Genomic DNA, 27,307 nt, shown 5'->3' on the forward strand with positions numbered 1-27,307 from the left:
TTCTTATGCATCATGTCATGAAAGATAGTTGTAACTACTCTTTGATAGGTTGCCCCTGCATTCTTTAACCCAAATGGCATAACATTCCAGCAAAAGGTTCCCCATGCACAGGTGAAAGCTATCTTTTCTTGATCTCCAAGAGCGATTTTAATCTAATTGTAACCAGAAAATCTGTCCATTAGTGAGTACATCTCATACCCAGCCGTCATGTCGACTATCATATCAATATTTGGCAATCGAAAGTTTTCTTTTGGACATGCTTTGTTGAAATCTCTAAAATCTGTACAAACTCTGATAGATTTATCTACCTTCGACACAGGCACTATGTTGGAAATCCATTCAGCATAATCTATTGCTCTGATAAATCCAGCTTTGAGCAGTTTCTCTAGTTCAGGTTTGACCAATAGTGCGACATGCGGGTGCATCTTACGGAGTTTTTGTTTAACTGGTTTTACTCTTGGTGTGATTGAGAGATGGTGCATAATGAGATCAGGATCCAAGCCAGGCATATCATAGTACGTCCATGCAAAGTTTATTTTCTTTTCTAGGAATAGCTGAGTGAACTCCTTCAATTCTTCTGTTGATAGTGATTGAGCTATGTGAATGATTTGTGGTGTCTCTTGATTCCCTATATTCACTAGTTGAGTTGGCTCTCGATCAATATGGAAGACCGCTCCTGAAAATGACTGGGTAGTATACCAAGTATCTCACCTTCAGGCACCTCAAAGAGGTTTTCACCTTTAGGTACATCCTTTATTTTCTCTTTTTTAGATTCTGACACCACCACAATATGGTTTTTGCCATCAGATCTTTTATTTTTAATTTTCTTGTTTTTGTGACTAAGATACTTGATCTCTACTTCAGTCATATTTTCACTCTATTCACTGGTGGAAGAGTTTATAGGTTCGACTACATTGAGATAATAATGTATAGTCATTGGCAAAATTAGGTATATCCATGGGTTGATTCTGTAAAGTACAGTCAATCAATTTGGGATGTACTAAGGACAAATTTTGGATAGGTTCAAGAGCGTTCATGGTATTGTTATCACAGCTATAGATCGAAAAGTCAAGTTCCAGAATAATACCTTACGTAAGTGTCTCGAGACCAAGAAGAGTCAAATCATGATTATTAAAGTTCACGTTAATATTTAATCGATCTAATCCAATAGACATACTTGTAACATCGTTTACTACACCGGATTGGACATCATATCATGGTTTAATAGCAATAAGACTAGTAGGCAACTTTTCATTGTTTGTATTAGATGATTCAGAATCTGAGGCTGAGTGGATATCATCATGAACAGGACTGTCATCAGAGTCATCAGAGTCATTGGATGAAGTTTCCAAGTCTCTTTCAGGTGATGTAGTAAGCATATGTATGGTATCAATACTAACATCTTTAATGTTACAAGTTCCTTCATGTTGTGGTTCATTTGTCATTTGTATTTGACACACCTGTTGACATGATCTCATTGTTTCTATGATTTTTTGTCATCTACTCCATTCAGCTTCTTTTGGACTAATGACTGGTTCTTGTTCTGTAGCTTCTAACTCTTCCTATGTAGTTCCATAACTGATTTGTTCTATTTTAGGATAAGGACACATAGATGAGAAGCTTTCTGGTATTGTTCCTTCTTTCAATCCTTGTTCATAATTTGCTTGCCTCTTTTGTCTAATTTCTTGTATTTCCCTCTCTAGTTTTATGCGCATCAACTCTTGAGTATCATCTATGACACCACTAGATTCTTCTGGAGTTTCTGTAGTGGATGTGTCTGAAAGATAGTTAAGACCCCATTCATACTCGTTTGAATTAGTCTCCGAATCATCTACTTGTTGCCTGCCAGTATATGTGACCAGAACTTTTAATGGTGCAAACAATTCTTTGATTCTTACGACTTCATCTCTTATATCCTCAGGAACCTCAACTTCTTGTATTATCGTAGCTGATACCATCAAAGCTTGAGCACTGACTATTTCTTCTTTCTTGACTGTTGATTCCTCTTTCTCTTGTCTACACTCTACTTTTGTTTGTTTAGTGTTTGCTTCATGTAATGTTAAAGGCGTTATCTTTTTCAAGCACTTAGACTTAGAAACATGTTTTTGGTCTGATGTCTTTTTCGGATTATATCCTAGTCTAGCCTTATCATGTGTGGATTTGGTTTGTAGCTAAATTGGTTCGGTAATACCTTCTTTTTATTTGCCCAAAGGACCAGTACTTGAGTACCCCATGTGCTGAATCATTTTGTAACCATGACCATATTGGTTTGAGGAAATCTCACAATGTTGTACCTCCTCATTTGGACTATCTTCCTTAGAAAGCCAGTTAAGCACAACATCCTCTTCTATTTCATCCACCAAGGAGGTAGAAGACTATATAAAGAGACCATCATATATAGTATTCGGAGTTGAATTTTATGTTCTCATAGCCTCTGATGGCTTGCCCAACTATTTTGGTGATGGAGGGAGAGAAACTAATGATAGTACCGGTTCTATCTTGTAGCCATCCATGCCGATATCTATAATCTTCAATCTCTTTTCTAAGTCTTTCATCAATGTTTCTGGATATTCGTTTGGAGAGGCTGCCCTATTATGAGGCACAAAAGTATCTACACCTTTTGTCAATGCATTACAGATGATATTTGGATCAGTAGGAATATTGACTTCAACTCTATTATAAGGAAACTTTAAGCATTGGTGATATGTTGATGGTACTGCCTTCATTTCATGAATCCATGGCCTACCCAATAATATATTGTAAGACAATGGAATATCGAGAACCTGGAAAAGGACATCTCTCTCTACTAGTCCCACTCTGATTGGTAATGATACCAGACCTTTGGAGGTCCTCTCTTCTTCATCATAGGCTTTAATTGTTATTTTCTTGCTTGGATCAATGACATTTTCAAAGAATCTTAGTTGTGTAAGCAGATGATAAGTACAAATATTCAACCTCGCGCCTCCATCTATCAAAACACGTTTAACTCTGTGTTTGTGGATCATGGCTTCAATATGTAATGGCTGGTTATGTGGATGATATAATGAATTGTCATCTTCTTTAGAGAAGGTCAAATAGTGAGGTGAAGTCAGATGACCCACCATAGACTGAAACTGATCAATGTCTAAATCTTTTGGAACGTTGGTAGTGAGCAATGCTTTGTCTAGGATTTCCTTGTGAGTAGATGAGAGCTGTAGCAATTCAAAAATTGAAATTTGAGCATTTGTCCTTTTTAACTATTCAACCACGCTGTATCCAGAGGATGATGATGAGGTTAATCTTTTAAATTTGTCCAAGGTTGATTCCTTTTGTTTGTTTGGCAAGGCTGTTGGATTTGACATTTCTTGAGCCGAGTTGGAAGAACTAGCTCCTTGGAGGGTAACTTTCTTTTGAGATCGGGTCAGAGCTCTTGCATATCATGATTCATTTGGTTTATCTTGAACTATAATCACATTGCAATATTTCGAGTGTGAAGGTTCAATCATGTTGATAACGTTGTCCTGGCTAGCATAAGTATAATTTACCTTGGCACCTCCTTTGGTCTTTGAGGAATCACCTTGTTTGTAAGCAGGCAAAGGGTCTTTAAATGCTTTATGATCAAAATTGGTTGGATGATTCCCAATAACAACTTTACCAGCATCTATGAGATCCTGAATCTCATGTTTTAGCTTCATGCAATTGTTTATGTTATGACCCTTATTCCGATGGAAGTCATAGTATTCATTTTCTCTGCACCATCTTGGTTTGACATCAGGATCATATGGTCTAGAGTTATCTGGTAGTGTTATCAAGTTGTTTGCCAATCGAGTTTTGAAAGCGGATTCATATGATTCTTCAAGAGGAGTAAAATCATGCTTAGGTTTGGAAAGCCAAGGCTTTTCTTTGAACCATTCCTTTGTTTTCTTTGGCGGATTCTCTGTTGTAATCTCTGCAGCTTTAAGTTCTTGTGTACCACTAGCCAAGTTGAATATTGTGGATTTTGAGTTGGTTTTGACAGCATCTACTACTCCATCATTAACAACATTCTTATTGTTATCTTTGGCAAATTTCCAATACTTGTTCTTCTCTTTAGAGCTAGATCCTGTTTGTGTTTCTTTCCAAGGTGTGATATCTCCCTTCTTTATGAGCACATCCTCCATTCAAATGGCATTATCTACCATTTTATTAAATGATGGGTGTACTTGCATTTGTATGCTATATTTCAGTTCAGGGACTAAGTTATTGACAAATATATCCATTTTCTCAGAGTCTGGAATAGGTCATGGGTACCTAGAGAACATCTTTCTCCAGCATTGGAGAAAAGTAAGAAGAGGTTCCCCTATTTTTTGTTGAGTATTACAAAGATCGATCATAGTTACAGGATGTCGAATGTTGTATGAGTATTGTTGTAAAAATAGTTGGATTAGTTCTTCGAATGTTTTTATTCCTTTGGGTAGACTTGAGAACCATTCCATTGCTTGACCCCCTAAACTCCTTGGGAAGAGACGCATGAGGTACGTTTGATCGTGCATGAATTCCATACAAGCAACACTAAATTCCCTAACATGATCTTGAGGATCTGAGGTATCGTTATATTTGTCAAACTTTGGGATTTCCACTCGTGAAGGAAATGGAGGCATTTGTAGATTCTTATCAAATGGAAAGGGACATATTGTTTCCAGAGAATATTGTTTCAGGGACTTGTCCTTATTCTTCAGTTCTGTGACCTCCATCCACAAAGCTAGTAACTATTTGTGTACCATGAGTATAGGTGAGTCTTCCCTTTTAGTAACAAGTGTTTGAACATCATATCCAATAGGAAGTTTGGCACCTTGTTTTGCTAGTTCTAAGAAATAGTCTTCCTTCTCTGTGGTCATGATAGTTTTCATCATTTTTCTGAAGTCTTTGTCTTTCTGACAGTCAAGGATTTCTTTTTCTGGAGGTTCAACATCTTCGTCAATCTCACTTGATGATGAGGAGTCATTATGATTTTCAGGAATATTATGGTCGTTTTTGTTTCCATCATTGTATTCTATCTCATGTATAGTGGGAGATTTCGGTTCATCAAAAATTGTTCCACCCGATGACGACGGCATGTCGGTGAGTGGATCCTTCACGTAGAATGGATTATCTTGATAGGTGAAGGTTTGTTCTTTTCCTTTGGCTTGTTTCTTATGAGAACTCCTGGTTTGAATAGGCATTTTTATGGATTAGTGTGACCTAAAGTCATTTTTTGATGCAGAGGTCAAGATCAATTTCAGAGCTAGTTGTTCTGTTTAGAGTATTGTTTAGGAGAAACAACTGAGATTTAGTCTGATTTCAGGAATAATCTATCCTGTCTAAGACATTACCTAAGTTGATTTTAAGCATAGTGTAAGATTCAGTCTGGTTTCAGGAATGATCTATCTTGTATAAGATGTTATCTAAGTGACTAAAATTTGATAGGTAGTTTGATTGGACTAGCTGAAAGGTGATCGACCAAATCATGCAATGCAAATGGCAGAGGTACACTATCTTGATCTATTTATGCTCAAGAAAATGATAACCAGTATTATGTTTGTTGTAAGCTATTTTTAGGCAAGTTTGACTATTCTATTCTAACAAAACCAGAGACTCGTACAATAATATTTTCTAGACTGGACGACAATTTAGCAGCTACAGGATGACAATAGTTATGTTTGGTATGAGTTGCTACCTCATACCATATGAAAAATGGGTATTTGCAGGATGACAAAAGACTGAGGGCAATTCTATCTCATACGAGACAGGATACAGAGCTAGACAACAGAATAAAATAACTCATACGACATAGGATTATATCTAGGATGACAAACCAGAAAACTCGTACGACACAGGATGTGTTATAGGATGATGAATTATCAGACTCGTACGACTGTCCACAGGACAGAGCCTAGGAATTGAGTTTTTCCTGATTGTTGAGTATGATAACTGAGTATGACCAATTCTGAGATGGACTGATTTTTTACTAGGATAGACTAATTTCTGACTCGGACAGAGTTTCGACTTAAAATGGACTAGTTTTCTGACACGGATAGAACTTTGACTTAGGATGGACTAGTTTCTGACATGAACAGAGTTTTGACTTAGGAATGGACTAGTTTTTGACACGGACAAAGTTTTGACTCATTGAGTTTATTTCTAGTCTTCACTAATTTTTGGTATTTCAGTTTTTGTTTCAGGGATGAAAACACAGAAAACAAGTAGTATGTAAAGTGACTCCAATCACAACATGCAAACCCTAAGGAATTTGGTGAGGAAAGAAAACCTTTTCTTGTAGACTCAGATACACACCCAACAGCTAATCAGAATATAGCCACTGAGTCTCACGCAATGGATTCTCAACGTCGTATTATCTGACTCCAAATGCTAATGGGGGCATGAAATGACAAGTATCTTGGGAGAGTCACTATCTCTCTTGCACAAAGATTATCCCCCTTTCAGAGATGAACCAGGTAGCTTCTAATTTTAAATTGGATTTAGTCAGGGATCAGTTCGACATGTCAAGGTATAAACTTAATGAAGAGGTCTCCCAGCCTTGAAAACCAAGGTTTAATAAACCCGAAGGTACAGAGGAGAGCTATTCCTGAGCATTATCGTTGACTTGATTTTCATCAAATCACGTTTATTTTATAGTGGGTTGTAGTACTTGGCGTCTAGCCATTCCCACTTAGGTCATTCCCCTCACACCGACCGTAACGACTTTAAGAGTTTTTCAACCCCTTGGGAGGGCAGGGCTGCTAAAGATGTACAAATCTCAATCAAAGAAAAAGCTTCAAGGGTCTGGATTTCTGATTGTCTAGAAAAAGACAAGAGCATACTCTCCTACCTCTCAAAATCTTCTAAAAGCACAAAAGACAAATCTGTTCTTTAACCAGATAGTAAGTTAGGTTCCTAAAAAATGAATTTAAAGAATACATGATGTTTAGTCGATTCTCCTTAGGCAACTTGCAAAGACAATGAATCAGTAGTCATATTGTCTTTGTGCGACAAGCATATTCTTTGACAAGCATTCTGCAAAAACTAGTTAGGCTGTGAAAAACTCTGAGATAGACAGATAAACAATTAGGGTCAGTTGTCAGAATAATCAATCAGAAATGAAAAAAAATTATGAAATTTGCCTCTTTTACCAGAAAATACAGAATCGTACGACAAACCCCTGACTCGTATGAGACAGGATGCAATATTGTACGAAATAAGATTGCTGATGATTTCAGCTTGTACGACAGAGGATTTATGTTCGTACGACAGAGGATCTACTCGTACGACAGAGGATCTACTCGTATGATAAGATATTTGCAATTCGTGTGACACCTGCAATTTATTGTTTCAGTCTGTAAAAATTGTCATACGAGATGTATAGATGAAAAACCAAAAAATCTGAAACCTGGAAAATAACAAAAAATAAAACAGTTAGTCTTAGAGGCCGAAAAAAAATGTAGTCTTCGAGCCCCACGGTGGGCGCCAGAGATGTGTGTGTGAAAAAGTGAACCTGTAGCTGCAAGCACAACACTTCAATTAAGTCATTATATGCATGGTTAATAATCAATAATCAATAAGAAATAAACCATAGCAAAGCAACCAATTGCCTTCTAAAAGATGCGAGTATAAGATTGCTCTCAAATTTTTATAAGCAATACCAGTGACTAGACTACACCAAGACGAAGGATTTAATCTATATGATATTAAGCTATATGGATGCAAGATGGATGAATAATTCAAGCAATAACAATCAATTCAAGCAACAATGGATGCAAGCAATAATGAATGGAAAATGGATGCAAATAATCTAAAAAGCACAATAATATTCAATGACTCTAGAGTGAAATTAGTGTGATAATAATCTCCAAGCGTGTTCTCAAAAATCTCTGGGGTGAACTGGAATGAGAGTTGAAGACTGAATTTATAGAGAATCAGAAGAGAAAAAGCTCAATTTAGGATTAATTGAAAATAATTGAGAAATCATGTTTAGTTAACCTTGAGATAGATTCCAATTATAATTTAATTGAAATGCATTCAAATTAGAAGTCCAAGTTGCATTGGAAAATAATAATAAATTAATTCCATGCATATAGGATAAAAATAGATAATTCTTTAATTTATTCAAGAAAAAGGTCTTTTCAATGCAACTAAACTTCTTTTTCTATTTTGAAAAGCTTTGAGTTCCGATTTTAGAGAATAATTCAATAATTCAATTAAATTTTTTTCTGATTTCAAGTTCTAAATTTAGAAAAAGAAATAATATCTCAAGTTTGATTTCTCTCTCAATTCAATTCTTTTTTTGTTTTATTTTTAATTCAACTCTTTGTAATAAATTAATTCTTTTGTAATAAATTAATCATTTTTGCATGATTGAATGGCAAATTTATTAATTAATTAAATATGCAAGGATATTTAATAAATTAAAATGGGATAATTGATCAAAATGATATTATTGGAAATGATTCAATTAATTAAATAAATATTTAATTAATATTGAGTAGTTGATTTGCCATGTGATTTTTGATAATTAAAGAATTAATAATGTGCTCAAGATTAATTAAATTGCCTTTGGTTAGGACCTTGGTGATGTTGTCGAGATTAGGGGCCCATGGTTTAGATGACCAATTTTAGGGTATTACAACAACAAGGCCTACAAATTCTACAACAAAAGACTAAGAAGAGTCATTGACAGTGTGCATGTAAAAGGTGACGAGGATATGCACAAAGGATGTCAACCATAGGTTAACCGGTATGATAATTCAGGTGATGAAGATGATGAATCTTAGTTAGACATTGAACTAGAGGAAGCATCCAAGAAGGCTCCCAACCGGTATGTACAACTGAATCACCCAGAAGAGAAAATTCTGGGAAATAAGAGTGATGGTGTACAGACTAGAAGAAGATTTTCCTAGGATGATGAACAAGTCAACCTATACCTCATGACTGAAGTTGAACCCAAAAAAATCAATGAGGCCAGTAGAAGACAAGAGTCAATGGATGCCATGGAAGAAGAAATGCAACAAATTGAGAAGAACAAGACTTAGGAATTAGTCCCTAGACCGGAAGACAAGAACATCATTGGCCCAAAATGGGTCTATCGGAATAAGATGAATGAAGAAGGAAAGATTGTTAGGCATAAAGCTAGACTGGTGTGCAAAGAATACTCTCAGGTAGAGGGGATTGACTTTGAAGAAACATTTGCACTAGTAGCTAGATTAGAAGCAATTAGAATGTTTCTAGCCTTCTTTGCCTACAAGGGTTATAAAGTATACCAAATGGATGTAAAATTTGACTTCCTAAATGGAAATTTGGAAGAAGAAGTGTACATGGAGCAACCGGAAGGGTTTTTGTTGCATGATGATGAGACATTTGTGTGTCAATTGAAGAAGGCCTTGTAAGGTCTAAAGATAGCTCCTAGAGCATGGTATTCAAGATTAGATCAGTACCTGAAGGAGAAGGGATTCAAAAAGGGAAGTGCTGATAGCAATTTGTACATAAAGAAAGATGGGAACCATATGATTGTTAGGATTCCCAAAGATACTGAGAGGGGGGGGTGAATCAGTATCTAACCGGTATATCAAATTACTTGATTTAAAACATGAAAAGCATATTAAAGCTGAGTACCGGTAAACCAGAAATAATGCAGTAAATAAGAACAATAACAACAACATGAGAAACACACCATAACATAGTATTTTAATGAGGAAACCTGGTGTAGGAACCCACAATATTCTCCTTTTCAGAGAAGGAAAAGAGAGAAGAGAGATTAAGAGAAGGATTGTGGCCCTAGAATTTAATCTAAGAAAGTTGTAGATTAAGTGAGAAAATAGGCCTATGAGAGGGTTTAACTGGTAGTGATTGAGTACCAATATAACTATAGTTTCATAATTAAGCTAAACCGACAAGGTGTAGTAGAGGAAGGCAGCATCCAGGTGTGACACAGTGTGTGGTGGGACTGTCTGAAAGAAAGAGTGATAATAGGGGCCAAGAATTAGAGAAAGCAATCTCATAACCGGTAGTGTCAGATTTAGTGGAGGAGAAAAGACTATCAACCGACATGAAGATATTTGATCAAGAGTTGCAGAATTAATTTGCAACAAGAAGCCTTAATTGTATCTAAATTGTATTTCAATATACATCGCCAAGTTGGAGCTTGGTGCAGGGGTTGGTTCTCCTTGGGTTGGTTCCCTAAAGAAGAAGGGGTTGGTGCTCCTTGGGTTGGTTCCCTAAATCTTTGTAATCCAGTATTTTACTTGTGAGGCTGGATTGGAGCAGTAGTCTCCAACAACTTTTCTCACCAAGGTTTTTCCCATATTGGGTTCTCCTCATATATCTAGTGTTGTGAGTTGCATTTGTATGATTGATCTATTTAGCTTTCCTTCTTGCTTTACCAGTCTGTTTGTTTAGTGCTTAAATTATTAATAGGTATTCTAGAGCTGCTTTGAAAGGTTAAATAGTTCACGAACCATTGATTCACCCCCTCTCAGTGGGACTCTGTGTTCAAAAAGATCAATGGGAGAAGAATTGAATTAAATATAGAAGAATAACACTTGGGAGCTAGTACCTAGACCGGTGGATAAAAATTTGATAGGAACTAAGTGGGTGTTTTGGAACAAATTGAATAAACAAGGACAATTCATAAGGAACAAGGCAAATTTGGCATGTAAAGGCTTCTCAGGTAGAAGGTATTGATTTTGAAGAAACATTTGCTCTAGTTGCTAGGATGGAAGCTATTAGAATGTTTCTCTTTTTTTGCCTACAAAATTTTTAGTGTTGAATGGTTGAATGGATCAAAATACAAAGAGTGGGGGGGGGGGGGGTGAATCAGTATTACCATAATTATAAAACTTTTATTGATATATTAACCTTATCAATTAATCTCATCAACATGAATCAACAAATGCAAAATAAATAAGCAACATAACCACAAAATGAACATTGGATTTTATACATGGAAAATCCAAATGGGAAAAACCATCAAGAGTTTTAACTCTAAAGATAATATAAATAGTTATATGGTGTTTACAAAAGGGTGGCTCATTGTCAAATGGCTCATTGCTAGAACACAATGTGGCTCACTTGTAGAATGCTCACTGCAATAGAAATAAATAAACTAAAGAAAACTGCATCTCAAAATGCATGAAGTTAGTTCCAAGATAATCTCAGATAACAACTCACACTAGATCCAGTAAGGGATCTCTCCAACCTGTCCACAATTGCCTACAACTAATCCGGTAAGGGATTACTGCAACACTATCAGCACTCGCACTATTCCACATTGACCTTTGCTCTTACACATACATCATATTCTACTATTCACACTCCATACTGCTCACTTATTGTTACTTCTCTTCTTTCTCACATACCTTGCATACCACTACTCTATCACTCACACAGTTCATACTCTTCTACTCATTGTAATGTGGGTGAAAAATTAGTGTTTCCACCACAAGAAGGATAAAAATGCGAATTGTTTATTAGGGACCTATTACATTCAAAAGAATAAGATCCAATAGATTAAATCACAAAACAACAAGGATAAGGACTGAATATTGATTGGATTCAAGGGGTTGATTTGTTTACCCTCTTTTGTGAGTTGAATTTCTAAAATTATGGTAAAGTGCTGAAAATGAAGGTAAAAATGCAGAAATAGTGAGTTATAGATGTCAGATTGAGGCACGCACTTGGATCTAAGGAATATAAGAAGATTTTAATATGATCATCAAGAAAGCTCCAAAAATGTTGGGACTAGAGCAAAATTCACCCTGATCCTCCTACCTTTTCACACACCAAAAGGGGTTTATTCATCTCTACAAATAATGCCAATTTTGAAGATCGCAACTCCGTACTTATTTCCTACACATAGAAAGAACAGGAAAGAGGTTGAGAATTGGGGCTTGCCTAAGTCAAACCCCAATTAAGGAATTAACCTTGATTGAAATATTGCAAATACTAAAATAAATAATAGAAATATATACCTCAGATCTAAAATGACTGATAATGATACTGTTCTTCTTGAATGTTATCACATATGTTGTATGAAATGGCATGCACATGACAAAACCCTAATCACACACACATGCTTGCATATGATTGATGTGATGATGCTCCATAATTGATGAATGAACAATGCAGCATTGAAGATCTCTAGAGATGCTCGATGATGAATACTGTTGGCAACAACAATGAAGGAAAACTGAGAGGGGGGTGAATCAGTTTTCACCAGATCATTCAATTTAAGCACAATCTCAGATCTAAAAAACTACAACAATAGCCAAGATGAACACATAACACCAAGATTTTGACCTGGAAAACCTCGTTAAGAGAAAAATAGCGGTGGGAACCTACCCACAATAAGATGATACTCTCCAGTAGTATGTGTAAATATTACAATGGGGAATGCACATGCATTCAGGCACATTGCCTAGAGCTCACTGCTCAAAATTCAATGATCTAGAAGGCTCCAACCCTTAGGGAAGGTTCACTACCTTACAATAATATTCGGACTATAATTCAGTTAGGATGAGCTGAAAGAATAACATCTCCTAATTCTTGATGACGATTATGATTAAGCACATTTGTCTGACCTGCAACAATCTCTGCTCAATACACTATAGCGAAGGATAAATTCACTAATGTGCACATAAACCACACATTGATAATGTAGACACAACCCCCAGTCATGAATTACATGAACCTAACACCCATTTATATAATTCATCAACCTTCACCACAATATCGACTCAAAACCCTCAATACCTAATTACAAAATTACATCAGACGATACACAAATCAACCATCAGACCAATACAATGCCATAGATGACATAGTATGGACCTAAATAAAATCCACAAACATGCAACACCACTAGAAATACCGCCAAGATCAATCGCAACATGCTACACCACCGAAAATATTGCATAACAAAAATAATATCACAGGATCCATAAGATCTTCAGGAAAGTGCACAACGTTCAATGTAGACCATCAAAACAAATAGGACATGATTAGGAAATACCAACAAGCAAGTTAAAATCATCCGCAATAGCTGCACAGACACCACTCATTTAAATCTTCATTGATCAACACGCTAACACTCAAGAACACTTTATGGAACAATAAATACCTCTCTAATATTCATTCTTTGTAGGATTTTTTGAGTTATTTTCATATCCCCGCTGGGTCTCATCTTTGGAACAATATCCTCAAGAATAGGGAAGTGGCTAGTTGGGGAGCCTATTGGAAGTTGGGGAATGGCAGAAGTATCTGGTTTTGGGATGATTGTTGGATCGGGATTCACTCGCTTGCTTCTGATCCTACTTTGGGATCTTTAAGGGATCTTTGTGTGGCATCTTTTGGCTTAAAGGTGGCTGACTATCGGAAGGAGGGTAAGTGGGTGAACCTTTATGTTGTTAATACTTCTTTAACTCATTTGTAGCTTTCCCTAAACTCTTTTGGTCTAGAGGATGCTGTGGAAGATGATGGTTTTTGGAAATTCACTCCTAATGGGAAGTTTTTTGTTCCTTCTATGGATTGTTGTAAGGAACCCCATGTCTCTTGGTGTTCTAAGATGTGGATCAAGGACCTCTCCCCTAAGGTCAATATGTTTATTTGGCTCCTCATTCTTAATAAAATCTTAACAACAGAAAATATTGTTAAGAGAGGCTTTTCTATCCCAAATAGATGCTACTTGTGCATGAGGGATGTTGAATCTATTGATCATCTATTTTTACACTATTCTCACACTTCTATGATTTGGGGATTGGTGCTTCAGAAATGGGGTTTTTGTTGGACTCTCCCAGGGGCCATAAAGGAGTTTGTTCACCAATGGAACCTGCCCTCAAGAAATCTTATCTTGAAGAAGCTATGGTCCTTTGGGTTTCCTCACATGGTGTGGGGTTTATGGAAAGAACGTAATAATCGTATCTTCAAGAATATCTATCTCCCTCATGATATTGTTTTCAATAAAATATCTAGAGCCATATCTGATAATCTCTCAACTATTAGCTCCAATGTTCTTTTTCAAATTAGAATCCTTAAGGAGTATGAAGCTAATGTTTTCAAGGATTGGGATTTTGGTCATCTTCTTCAAATGGTCAATCCTAGGGACAACATTAGTTGGAATTTTCCTCCCCAAGGATGGGTGAAAATCAATTTTGATGGTGCAGCTAGAGGGAACACTGTTCAAGCTAGTTGTGAGGGGGTGCTACGAGATCACTATGGCAACTTCATTTCTGCTATTACTATCCCTCTTGGAAAATAGACTAATAATGTCATTGAAGCTATAGGATCCTATCACAACTTAAAACTTGCTAAAAAGTACAACTTTAAGCTTGTTTGGGTCGAGGGAGACTCAAAGAATATTATCAACTACCTAAAGGGCTAATCTACTCTGGCTTGGAATGTTGATATATGGATGAAGAAGGAAAAATATATTATTAAAACCTTTGATAAATGCATTATTGTTCATGTATATTAACAAGCCAATGTGGTGGCCGACTTCCTTGCCAATAGAGGAGTGATGTGTAAGGAACAACTTAGTTGGACCCAAGGTGACAGACTGGACTCAGAATTTTCTATGCATTTATTCCACGAGGGAAGTCAGGAGAGTAAATTTAATTATAGCTTGTTCCATAATGACTCTGAGTGTTTCTATAGTTATTAAAACTTTCCTAATTGAGACAGGTGGCCAGAGAGGACATAAGAATCAATGCGAACTTATTTTGCATGCTTTGTGAACTATTTTAAACATTTTTTGGAGTCTAACTTTCACTCTGAAAATTATTTGCAGTGAGTTTTATAGAGAGCAAGTTAGAATGGGTGGTGCAAGAAAAAGAATTGAGTTGCCTAGGTGTGTACAATTGAAGAATGAAAAGAAGCTATGGTGGATATTGGAGAAAGGGGGGTTTACCCCTACACTGAGAGGCTTCAAGGGCATAATTAGGATGTCATGAACTATTTTGCTCAGAATCAAAAGGATGGAATGATTGTTCTTCATGATCGAAAGGTCTTGGTTGATGAAGCTCTTATAGCACAGGTCACAGGGTTATCTATGGATGGTATGAAGTATTACAAAGACAATGTATATTGAGCAAGTTGTACAGAATTTCCCCAAGGAGGCGGAATGGACCAAATTTTTTAAAAAGATGACCTGTTACTATGATACTGCGGTCATTAAGTCTTTCTGGCAGAAGCTCCTTAAGGTAGTCATGAATTACCTTACTTTCGATGGTCATTATACTAGGGTGTATGGTCATCACTTTGTTATTTTGAATCATTTCCGCCATAGTGTGAAGGTGCCTTTCCCTTTCTATCTCATGTCTTCTCTTAGGGTTAATTTTAGTGACCACCGCAAGAACCCTTCCAAGTTTCCTATCTTGCACAAAGGCATGCGGGTCCTTATTGATGCCCATTTCCATGCTCTTCCTCCTCTTGATGTTTGTATCCACATTGCTTCTAAGAATGAATATACTAGTGAGAGTGAGTATGACAATGAAGCTTATGGGTTTGGGTTTGAAGGGAATTCCCCCCCCCCTAAAAAAACCTAAAATTAAAATACCCTCGAGTTCAAAACCTAAGGTGAGGAAGGGTATAAAAGGCCAAAAGAAAATTGTTATGTCCTCCTATTCCACTTTTGATGAGAATGGCTCCCCCTCTTCTAGCGAGAAGGTAGAAAATGGTAAGGAACTTGAGTGCCATAATGTCATGACCTCTCCTTCATCTAATAAGGAGACTGGTAATGTGGGTGCGACTGAAATTGAAGACCTTTCTCTCAAGATTGTCAAGCTTAACAATAAGAGGGAGGATTATGATAATGTACTGGGCATGGCTCATGAACACACTATTGACACTTTCAACATGTTCAAATGGTTGTTCCATGAACTAAAGGATATAAGGATCAACCAAAGAGCCCTGGGAAGAAAAATGGAAGTGATCCCTTCTAGTTCTACTCAAGTTAATCAGAATAATATGGTGAATTGGACATAGGATGAGAAGAAGTTGGTTATGGTTTGCATCAAGAAGATGGGTGAAGGGGCTGATCAACTAAAGAAAATATTGGAGGATCACATTACCCATGCTGAGGAAGGCTATAATAAAATCCAAGACACCCTCAAAACTATTATGGCAAGCAATCAAAATATTGTCAAACATTTTGCGGTTATTATGAACACTATGGTGAATAGTCTAGAGCAGCAGGATAGGGTTGTTGTCATCATTGGGGATGATGTTGAGGCGGCTTAGAGTGGAGAAGGACCCTGCAAAAGGACCTATGGGAATATGAATAAAAAGGCAGCTATTAAGAATGTGGATTACAAAGCTATGAAGATTGCGGCTAATACAATGAATGTCCTTAAGGCTGAGACCCTCAAAAGCCTTATGTAACTAGGTCTGTGTTGTTTTTTGGTTGTTTCTTTTGTCTGTGTCTGGGTTAGGTTTCCTTACTACATTTTTGTGCCCAGATAGGCTTTTGTTGTCTCTTTGGTTGTTGTTTCTAATGCTTTTCCTTGTATCCCATTTTGTTTTGGATGATAATCTTTGATTCTATTCCTCTTAGAATCATTTTGTAAAGGGTTTCAGGGTCCCTTCAAAACCTATTTTTTCCTTAATCCAAAACACTCAAGAATACTTAACAACAACAATTTGGACTAGAAAGATAACTTGTGGAGCACTAAATCATGAACCATCTGAAATAAAGATACACATTAACATCCAAAACACTCTCCCAAATCCATGACTCAAGATATGAACATACCAAAGCACAACAAATCAATCACCAGAACATTGCAACACTGAACACTAAAAAACTAATCCTCATATTGGAATCCACTATTAGATTCAATGACAGTCCCAAAGACACTGAGAGGGGGGGGGGGTGAATTAGTGTCTAACTAGTTAGTGAACTATTTAAACTTATTTATAACTTTGCAACCCAAATCAATGTATCGGTAAACAAGAAATAATGCAGTAAAGAGAAATAACAAAGGAAACATAAATGCATAGCATAACACAAAATATTTTGGTGAGGAAACTTGGTGTGGGAAAAACCTCAGTGGGATTTGTGACCCACAATATTTACTCACTGGCCAATATGAATAAATATTACTTACAACATGGGCCTGCACATGCAGGAAGGCCAACATCCTAGAGCTCACTACTCAATAGAAGAGTCTCACTGACTACAAAATGGATAATTAAATCCAATACAATGTACTACTCAAAATAGAATCTCTAATGCTTGGTTCAGTCCGATTTAAGCTCAGTCAAATACCTTAACCAAAAAACTTTCATTGTTTTTACATATACCAATAATAATAACCTTCTATCCTTTTCTATACAAAATGATCTATAAGATCTCATACATATATGAGTCTTTACAATACATCATGTCGGCTTACAAAAAATTAATTACATTTACAATATAATTCATATAAACAAAACTTTGTCTCATGTCGACCTGAGAGCCGGTATACTTCATTGTCGATGTAATCTGGATGTTGGTGAATGTGGCAGCCGATATTGGTGCCTGCCGGTGATGATGATGTCTGTGATGTCGGTGCCTGTGTAGAAACCTGTTACCAGTTGGTTGCCATCAATGACAACATCAACCATATTCTCATAGAGTGTAGAATGCCAACAATATCCCCCTTTGGAATTGATGGCAACACTCATGAGAAAAATCCAAAATTGTTATCCAAAAATGAAGTCCAAAATTTGATCTTAAAAAGAGTGTGCTCCCCCTAAGCAAGTGATCTCCTTTGTGCATTATTTTTCTTCAATACTACTCCTCCTTTGACATCAATGGAAAAGGATGTCAAAAAGAATCAAAGAATACAAAAATGCTACCTCATAGCCTATAATCGGTTCTATACAAGTTGAAAAATGTCTGCTAAAATTAGATTCAAGCTCTGCATGAATTTATTATTTTTAGAAAGAATGGTTTTTGTTTGCTGGATCATGCTTGTCAGATAGTGCATCTGTTGCTCCGGTGACCGTTCTCCTTGAATTGTTGCCTTTGATAGCTCAACCTGTTGAGTAATAATATTTTCCAATCTTGGACCAAGTTTTCTTTTTAGTTCGTGGGCCTTTAACCTTATTATTTCTTTCTCTTTCTCAATTTTCTCCAACTTCTCCTAAAAAACTACCATTTCCTGTTCAAAAACTAAGATAAGTCCCAAAGAACCTATCATATTATCTGCAATGTCATCTATCTCCTTCTGTGTTTTCTTAATTTCCTCATCAATATCTTTAGTCAGGTGGTGAGGCTTTCAAGCTTCTCTATATAGCTCCTTATATTCCAAAATTGTTGAGTTAAGTACTAGTAATAGTGAATCCATGTGCTTAGTACAGTCTTTGATGGTTTTCTCAAAGAATTCACCTTTCTCTTTGTCTACTCTTTTCTTTATAGTATCCTCATTCACCTTATCTATAGTTAGAACATTTTTAGCAATAAATTTGGACAATGTGTCCAATTTACCTAAAGAATCCTCAATGTGATCTATCTTACAGGTTGGTGCAATCATCTTCAAGATAGGTAATGTGTCATCAATAGCCTTAAATGCTAAGGAATTGCAATCTGTTATCCTCTTAATAGAATCCAATAAAAAATATGTTACATTAGTGGGTATGAATTCTCTAGTATATTTTCTTTTAACAGATACTTGCCCAATTACCTTCACTATTTCTTCCTTATTTCTATCAATTTCTTCCTCTTTAGTTACATTTTCAATTGGTTTCTCTATTTGTGTCATTACCTCTGCTTCTTTTGGTTTTTCAGTTTGTATAAGTACCTCTACAATTGTCAGTTTCTCTGTCTCTGGTTTCTCAGTGTTAGTTACCTTATCCTCTGTTGGTTTCTCAGTCTCCAGTTGCTTAGCTTGTGCTGGTATCTTAGTGTTCTAAGAGTCAATAGTGTGTATCGATGACTCAAAGATCTCACTATTCTTAACATCATCTGCCTTAACCTTTGTAGTCTCTTTATCCACAACAATGTTAATATCTTGTGTATCTACTTTCATGGTGGAAAGAATTTCAGAATCCGGGTTAGTGTCATCGTGAGTTAATTCTTCACTTGCCTTATCCAGTTGATTGTTTGTATGTACTGGTGTCTTAGAAGTTAATGGTGGTGTATCTTGTGTTGGTGGAGGAATGTTATTTGTGACCTTTATAACAAGTATACTACCAATTTTTCTTTTACCTTTGTCCTTCTGGTATACCTTAGGAAAAGATTTGTCCATTTTTTGTCTCTCCCTTTCCTCTTTCTTTTCTTTTTCAACAAAGAATATGTCCCATTTGTCTGCAATTTCATCACCAATTTCTTTCACTCTCCCAGCCATTAGGCTAACCTGTCAGTGTCCACTCACAAAAACTGACCTGTTTGCTTTAGAAATTAGTTCATCAATTTCCTCTATAAAATTTACAGGGTGTACTACCAATAATGCTTCAACTTTTAAATTTTTGTCTAATTCCATCATTGACATTCTTTTAGGTTCTAATCTTAAATATAAGTCATTTGGCAGATCATCTACAACTTCAATCAAAACCTTCTTATAGATGTCTCAATGAAAAATAGTACTAGCCTCTATTGTGTCCTTGTCAGAATCTTTGAATGAATGATACAATTTATTTACATTGCAAAGATTAACATCTTGTGTTATCTCATTTACCAGTTCCTCCGGTGTAAGGGTATCTAGTGTCTTAGTTTGTTGTTTCTTCTTTGGTGTTAGCTTCTTCTTAGGCTCCCTTACAGCCTGCTGCTTTTTCCTTAATGTCCTTGCCTTTTTAGGTGAAGGAGAAGGTACCACTGAGGGTTTTCTCTTCTTCCTCTCCACTCTTTTGAACTCAACTTCTTTTCCACTATCTGTATCCGAAGAAGTGACAACCGGTGAAACATGAGCTTCCGGTTTTAGTCCTTCCAGTTCACGAGAAGATATACCACTCAAGTTCATTACATTTTCCTTAACCTCCTTAGCCATCTTGGATGCATCTCTAATAAACTTATCTCTTATTTTTCTCTTCTTCTACATCGAAACAACACTCTCAATGGTCTCAACATTACCAAAACTTTCTTCAGATGGTTCCTTAGGTGCATCAAGAAGTGTCTTAGCATAAGCTTCAAGAATATTAAGGTCAACTTCATATCCCATTTCTGTTATCCAAATAGTTCTAGGAGTAACAACTTCCATCCATGTTTCATCTCGTTTGATTACAAAGCAAATTTTCTTATCATACTTATCTACTATGCTATGTGGTAACCTTTCTCTAGCTCTCATCTTAGTTTGGAAGTTTTTGAAGTAGTCTTCCATAATGTTGTCATTTTTAGAGCCCATACCAGTGATAGCTTCCATGATTTGCTTGCCTACCAGGATATTATAACCAAAGTCCTTATGACCAATGTCGGGTATCTCTTTGGTGAAGTAAAGCATCAAACACACAAGTAGGTTGCCAAAACTAAATGTCCACTTCTTGTCACCCTTAATCTTCTTCAGGTTATCAATCAGTTAATCCTTAAACCATTCACAGATATCAATCCTAGCATTGTTCTTGACCATCTCATATGTGTTGGTATTTTGGTATGGTTTTGTCATTGATGTCAACACCTACTAAACACTTATCAACTCTGGCACTTTGGAGAATTAGCAACATTCACTAGCAAGAAAATGACTTATGAATAGTCACCGGCATCTAGTACACTGGTAGGATATAATGATCACCGACTCTTGGAATGATATTGAAATCACTTGATTGTGTCAAGGACATCGTTTGGACACTTTGTATTGAAGGTTTGTTAATTGGCATATTCGTATTTGCATATTTGTTGTTACTAGCAAATAGGTCCAGGTTACACCGACAGGTTTATCTTTTCCAGATCAGCATGGCACGCTATGAAAATGACTTATTATTGTTGTAAATGCATTAAGCCGACATGGTGAATCAGTTATTGCATCGGGTATTAATTGATTTGTAAATTAATTTTATTGTATTATCCTTTAGAGCCGACCTACTAAAATTGGTCTTAGGGTAGGTATAAATGTAAGATCTTATTTGTAAGATCAGATATGTGGAATGTGAAAAGGATTGTGTGAAGGTATATGTGATAATAAGAAGAGCTATACACGCAAACATCATTTGAAGTTGAAGGAGGGTTTTTGTGAAGACAATCAAAACTACACCAGTACTGAATCCAACATATGAAGATGTTATTTTGAGCAGTACATTCTTATTGGATTTAACCATCCAATTGTAGTCAGTGTGACTCCTATTTGTGTTTGAGTAGTGAGCTCTAGGCGCTTGGCCTTTTTGCATGTGCAGACCCCATTTGCATACACTTACTATCTGCAGTAGTATCATCTGATTGTGGGTAAGGTTTCCCACCATCGTTTTTCCCCTTACAGGGTTTCCACATACAAATATTGGTGTTATGTGTTGTGGATGACTTTGTCTTTTTGTTTCATGCATTAATCTTTACCGATATTACAATTATCTGATAAAATTGTCCATCGGTATAATAGACTGTTTCACCGGTATTAAGAAGAAGGTTGATTAAGTTGTTTTTGGTTTAAATTCATTAGACAACTGATTCACCCCCCCCCTCTTAGTTGTCTCCAAGACCTAACAATTGGTATCAGAGCCTAGTTCTCTTTTTGCAGAAGTTTAACAACTTGGGGAGATCCAATGTCTACTAACTATTTCAAGAAGGACAATCCTAAACTTGATGGAGCCAACTATGGCATATGGAAGATCAGAATGGAGACACATTTAAATTGCATTGGAAAGGACATCTGGGATGTTACAAAGAATGGCTATACTGCTCCTACTCAAAGTCAACCCAATCCACCTAACTTGACTAAAGATGAGGAAAATAATTGCAAAGCAAGAGAAGCACTTTTGAGCACATTAACAGATCAGCAAATCATGGGACTATCAGATAGGTCTACTGCTAAAGCTATTCAGGATCATTTGGAAACACTAAATGAAGGATATTCCACAGTCAAAATTGCAAAACTTGAAAGCTTCCGGGTTAGGTATGAACATCTAAAAATGGAAGAAGATGAAAGGATTTATGCTTTTATGGAAAGAGTAAATGAAATTGTTTTGGGTATTAAATGTTGTGGAGGAACCTTAAGTGAGGATGAAATTGTTTCAAAAGTTTTAAGAGGATTTCCATCGGCATATAAAATGAAAGTCACTACTATAAATGAGTTAAGAACAATGCCTAATACATTAGTAACTAGGGATACATTGATTGGAAAACTTTCAGCTTTTGAAATTGAAGAATTTGGTCCTGTTGCTACTATAAAGACAGATTTAGCCTTTAAAGCATCAACATCATCTGCATCATCATTTGACAAATCTGATTGGAAAGCCTTTTATGCAAGAGAACTTGAAGAAAGTAGGAAAGAAAATGAAGAACTTGAAGAACTTGAAGCACTATTTGCAAGAAAAATGCCTAAAGGTCTAGTTGGAAGTAAGTATGAAGGTAAAGCACCCTTTAAATGTTTTAACTGTAATAAGATTGGTCATATGGCTTCAAGATGCCCTGATAGACATGCTAGACTAAGAGAAGAAGCTAGAAGGACATACAAGCCTAACCCTGAATATCAGAGAAATAGATTTAAGAAGAATAAAGACAAATCTTGTTATCTTGCTGATGAAGGAGTGACTGATGATTCTGAGGAGGATCCAGCAGACAATGGATCGGTTTTTGTTGCTATAACAGAAGATCAACTGACACCTACATTCCAACTGGTAGAACAAGCCCTGGCAGCTAAAGGTGAAGATAAGGATGAGTGGATCATTGATTCATGATGCTCACATCATATGATAGGAGATAAAGGTAAATTCTTGAACTTTCAATAATACAATGGAGGCTTAGTAATATTTGGAGATGATAAAACTTGTTTGATCAAAGGTAAGGGTACAATATCTCTTGATGGTAAGTATAACACTGACAATGTTTACTATGTTGAAGGATTAAAGCATAATTTTTGAGTGTTGGTCAATTAGTTGAGAAAGGATTTCAGTTACAATTCAAAAATGGTAAATGCAAAATCATGAATAGAACTGGTTTAGAAATTGCAACCGGTAATTAAACTAGAGGTAATATCTTTCATTTGAATAATAGTGAAAAGACATGCTTGATTGCACATATTGATGAAAGTTGGCTATGGCATAAGAGACTCTGTCATGTAAACTTTGATTGCATAGTAAAAATTAGTACTACTAAGGCAGTTAGAGATTTACCTAAAATTGTCAAACCTCACAATACAATATGTAAGGAATGTCAATTTGGAAAACAAGTTAGAGCTAGTTTCAAAAGTATTCCAGAAAAATCCAATAATGCTCTTGATTTAATTCACACTGATTTATGTGGTCCAGCTAGAACTAAAAGCTTACAAGGTGATAGTTATTTCATGTTAATCATTGATGACTATTCTAGAATGTGTTGGGTTACTTTTCTCAGAGAAAAATCAGAAGCACTTGGAAAGTTTAAACTGTTCAAAGCAATGGTTGAAAATGAAACTGGTGAGAAAATCAAATGTTTAAGATTAGATCAATTAGGATAATTTACATCTAAGGAATTTAATACATTCTGTGAAGTGAATGGAATCAAAAGATAGCTATTAGCACCTCGAACACCATAACATAATGGAGTTGTTGAAAGGAAAAATAGAACTATCTTGGATGCAGCTAGAAGTATGTTATCAGAAGAAAATCTACCACATGTATATTGGAGAGAGGCAGTAAGTACATCGGTCTATACATTCAACAAAGTTCACATCAAAGGTGAAACCGGTAAGACCCCTCATGAACTATGATTTGGTAATACTCCTACTCTTAAATATTTCAGAATATTTGGAAGCAAATGTTATATCAGAAGATATGAGTATATTGGGAAATTTGATCCTAGAAGTGATGAAGGAATATTTCTTGGTTATTCATCTAAGAGTAAAGCATATATATGTTTTAACAAAAGATTGCAGAAAATTGTTGAAAGTACAAATGTGAAGATTGATGAACAATTCAAAGGAACTTCAAGGTATATAGACTCTGAACCAGCAACAAAATTTTTGACAAATGAACCTACACTAAACCCACCAGTATAGAATGAAGATCCAATTACACTGGTATCATCTAAAAATTCCACTATAACTGAGGAACAACAACAAACAAAGATACCCCGGTATGTAAGACTGAATCATTCTGAAGATCAAATAATTGGAAACAAGTATAAAGGAGTTATGACAAGAGGAAGATTGGCAAATGAAGAGGTATGTTTTATTTCTCAAATTGAACCATCATCAGTAAATGAGGCATGTGAAGATAAATATTGGACTAAAGCTATGGAAGAAGAATTAGAACAAATTGAGAAGAATAACACTTGGACATTAGTTCCCCGGCCTAAAAATAAAAATGCAGTTGGAACCAAATGGGTATTCAGAAACAAACTTAATGAAGATGGAAAGGTAATCAGAAATAAAGCAAGACTAGTGTGTAAGGGATATTCTCAGAAAGAAGGAATTGATTACAATGAAACCTTTGCATTGGTAGCTAGAATTGAGGTAGTTAGATTATTTTTGGCTTTTGCAGCACATAAGAACTACAAAGTATATCAAATGGATATTAAATGTGAATTTTTGAATGGAGTTCTTGAAGAATAAGTTTACATTGAACAACCTAATGGATTTTCTTTGACAGACAACAAAGATATGGTTTGCAGGTTAAGAAAAGCTTTGTATAGATTGAAACAAGCTCCAAGAGCTTGGTATGCAAGGTTAGATAAGTATCTTTTGAAAATTGTTTTTTCTAAAGGTAATGCAGATAGCAACTTATATTATAAAGTGACTAATGATGATATCTTGGTTATAGAAGTTTTTGTTGATGATATAATCTTTGGAGGAGAAGATGGATTATGTAAAGAATTTTCTATTAAAATGCAACAAGAATTTGAAATGTCTATGATTGGAGAAATAAAATTCTTTTTAGGATTGCAAATTTCTCAGACTGATAAAGGTATATTCTTGAGTCAATCCAAGTACTTAAAAGAGTTACTAAAGAAATTTGGGATGGAGAACTCTAAACCGGTAAGCACACCTATGACTACAAATGACAGATTATCACTAAGGGATGAATCTACACCCATTAATCCAGCTAGATACAAATCTATGATAGGAGGATTACTGTATTTGACACAAACCATACCTGATATTATGAATGTAGTATGTATTGTTTCAAGATTTTAGAGTAATCCTAGAGAAAATCATGATTCAACAGTAAAAAGAATTTTCTGGTACTTACAAGGCACTATAAATCTTGGATTATGGTATCCTAGAGATGAAAACTTTGAATTATGGGCATACACAGATGCAAATTGGGCAGGAGATGTGGATGATAGAAAAAGCACCACTGGTGGAGCATTCTTTCTTGGAAATAGACTAGTTTCTTGGTTAAGTAAGAAACAAAGTTGTACATCTTTATCAACAATAGAATCAGAATATGTTGCAGCAGCAACTAACTGTACATAGGTATTATGGCTTAAGCAAATGTTGAAGGACATAAAGGTAAAGTGCAAGGAACCTATAACTATCTATTGTGATAACACTGCAGTAATTGATATATCTAAGAATCCGGTATTACATTCTAAAACCAAACATGTTTCTATCAAACTGAATTTTCTAAGGGAAAATGTTGAAGCAAAGGAAATAAAACTGGTTTATGTGAATACTAAAGAGAAGATTGTAGATATTTTCACTAAACCTTTGCCTAAGGAGACTTTTGAATATCTCAGATACTATCTTGGGGTCATACCCCCACCAATAGAGACTTAGGAAGTTGATGTTTGTCATCAACCAACAGAATTAAAAGAGAAATCTTTTACTTCGGCTTTGATGAGGAAGCTACTTCTCAGGGGGAGTAGTTGGTATACTAAATTGATTGGTCTTTTGTATATGAACTTGTCTTGGTAATAACTTTGGCATTTGATGTCAAAGGGGGAGAGATTGGTATGGAAAAACACAAGGAAAACACATGTTTCTCCTAGGGGGAGAGATTGTTATTTGGGAGAGATTATTACTCTTTGTATCTATATTTTGATTTCTAGTTATGATTTCTTTTTGGGAGATTGTTGGTTTTTGGTATTTGGCATTTGGCATTTCTATTTTGGCACTTTGATGGTTTTTCCATCTTGTGTTGCCATCAATGCCAAAGGGGGAGATTGTTGGTATTTTGGTATGGTTTTGTCATTGATGTCAACACCTACTAAACATTTATCAACTCTGGCACTTTGGAGAATCAACAACATTCACTGGCAAGCAAATGACTTATGAACAGTCACCAGGTACACTGGTAGGATATAATGATCACCAACACCTGGAATGATATTGAAATCACTTGATTATGTCAAAGACATCGTTTGGAAACTTTGTATTGAAGGTTTGTTAATTGGCATATTCATATTTGCATATTTGTTGTTATTGACAAATAGGTCCAGGTTACACCGGCAAGTTTATCTTTTCTAGATCAGCATGGCACACTATGAAGATGACTTATTATTGTTGTAAATGCATTAAGCCGACATGGTGAATTAGTTATTGCATCGGGTATCAATTGATTTGTAAATTAATTTTATTGTATTATCCTTTAGAGCCGACCTACTAAAATTGGTCTTAAGGTATGGTATAAATGTAAGATCTTATTTGTAAGATCGGATATGTGGAATGCGAAAAGGATTGTGTGAAGGTATATGCGAGAATAAGTAGAGCTATACATGCAGACATCATTTGAAGTTAAAGGAGGGTTTTTGTGAAGACAATTAGAACTACACCAGTACTAAATCCAGCATATGAAGATGCTATTTTGAGCAGTACATTCTTATTGGATTTAACCATCCAATTGTAGTCAGTGTGACTCCTATTTGTGTTTGAGCAGTGAGCTCTAGGCGCTTGGCCTTTTTGCATGTGCAGACCCCATTTGTATACACTTACTATCTGCAGTAGTATCATCTGATTGTGGGTAAGGTTTCCCACCGTGGTTTTTCTCCTTACAGGGTTTCCATGTACAAAAATTCGTGTTATGTGTTGTGGATGACTTTGTCTTTTTGTTTTATGCATTGATCTTTACCGGTATTACAATTATCTAGTAAAACTGTCCACGGGTATAATAGACTGTTTCACCGGTATTAAGCAAAAAGTTGATTATTTTTTTGGTTTAAATTCATTAGACAATTGATTCACCCCCCCCCCCCCCCCCTCTCAGTTGTCTCTAGGACCTAACAATATGCACTATGAATACATAAGATGGAAACAAAGTTTAATTTATTTGTATGAGTTAC

This window comes from Cryptomeria japonica, chromosome 11, assembly GCF_030272615.1.
Source record: "Cryptomeria japonica chromosome 11, Sugi_1.0, whole genome shotgun sequence".
NCBI lineage: Eukaryota > Viridiplantae > Streptophyta > Pinopsida > Cupressales > Cupressaceae > Cryptomeria > Cryptomeria japonica.